Below are 1,848 nucleotides of genomic sequence, written 5' to 3'. Positions count from 1 at the left end.
CTTTTCAGTACCTCAGTCCTGTATGTCATTGCTATAGTGTTTTACATGCACACAAATTATAAACTATGGAATTTAATGTTATGTTTTCCTAAGGCAGTCAGTTGTCATTTATAATTATTAACAGGTGAAAAATAGTTTTCACATTTATTCACAAATATGTAATAATGTGCTCTTCATTTTTTTCTTATAGATAAGTTTTGTCTGTTTTTACTTCCCTTCAAGCTGGGGAATTTCCCTTAGTATTCCTTACATTCTTGTATTCAGTATATCTTTCCCTTTTCCCCCTGACTTTTGCTTCTGTTCTTTCCTCAGCTATTTGTTAAACCTCCTCAGAAAACCACTGAGGTTGCCTACTTGCATTTCTTTTTCTTTGGAATGGTTTTGGTTACTGTCTGTATACAATGTTACAAACCTGCCTCCATAGTTCTTCAGGCACTCTGTCTACCAGATCTAAGCCCTTGAATCTATTCATCACTTTGATTGTATAATCATAAGGGATTTGATTTATGTCATAGCTGAATGGCCTACTGGTTTTCCCTGCTTTCTTCAATTTAAGCTTGAATTTTGTAAGAAGGAGCTCATGATCTGAGCTACAGTCAGCTCCTGGTCTTGTTTCTGCTGACTGTATAAAGCTTTTCCATCTTTGGTTACAAAGAATATAATCAATTTGATTTTGGTGTTGTCCATCTGGTCATGTGCATGTGTAGAATCATCTCTTGTGTTGTTAGAAAAGGGTGTTTGTTATGACCGGTGTGTTCTTTTGACAAAATTCTGTTAGGCTTTGCCCTGCTTCATTTTGTACTCCATGGCTAAACTTGCCTGTTACTCCAGTTATCTCTTGACTTCCTACTTCTTCATTCCAATCCCCTATATGAAAAGGACATCTTCTTTTGGTATTAGTTCTAGAAGGTCTTTTAGGTCTTCACAGAACCATTTGACTTCAGCTTCTTTGGCATTTGTGGTTGGCACATATACTTGGATTACTGTGATATTGAATGGCTTGCCTTGGAAACAAACCATGATCATTCTGTCGTTTTTAAGATTATACCCAAGTACTCAATTTTGGACTCTTATTGACTATGAGGCCTACTCCATTTCTTCTAAGGGATTCCTGCCCACAGTAGTAGATATAATGGTCATCTGACTTAAATTCACCCAGTCCTGCTCATTTTAACTCACTAATCCCTAAGATGTTGATGTTCACTCTTGCCATCTCCTGCTTGACCACTTTCAATTTATCTCGATTCATAAACCTAACATTTCAGGTTCCTATGCAATATTGTTCTCTCCAGCATCAGACTTTACTTTCACCACCAGACACATCCACAACTAAGCATTTCCACTTTGGCCTGTCTGCTTCATCTGGAGCTATTAGTAATTGTCCTCCACTCTTCCCCAGTAGCATTTTGGACACCTTCCTACCTGGAGGACTCATATTCTGGAGACATATCTTTTTGACTGTTCATGGGGTTCTCATGGCGAGAATACTGGAGTGGTTTGCCATTCCCTCCTCCAGTGGACTATATTTTGTCAGAACTCTTCACTATGACCTATACATTTTGGATGGCTCTGCATGTCATGGCTCATAGCTTCATTGGGTTATGCAAGCCCCTTTGCCACAAGGCTGTGATCCGTGAAGGGGAATTTTGGTTTACATATATTTAAATGGCTTCCCAGGTGTTGCTAGTGGTAAAGAGCCTGCCTGCCAATACAGGAGATGTCAGAGATGCGGTTTCAATCCCTGGGTTGGGAAGATCCCCTGGAGGAGGGCATGGCAACTGACTCCAGTATTCATGGCTGGAGAATCCTATGACAGAAGAGCCTGGCAAGCTACAGTCCATTGGGTCG

This window comes from Bos mutus, chromosome 1 (assembly GCF_027580195.1).
Source record: "Bos mutus isolate GX-2022 chromosome 1, NWIPB_WYAK_1.1, whole genome shotgun sequence".
In the NCBI taxonomy this organism is placed as follows: Eukaryota; Metazoa; Chordata; class Mammalia; order Artiodactyla; family Bovidae; genus Bos; species Bos mutus.
Note: the sequence above shows the minus strand (reverse complement) of the source record.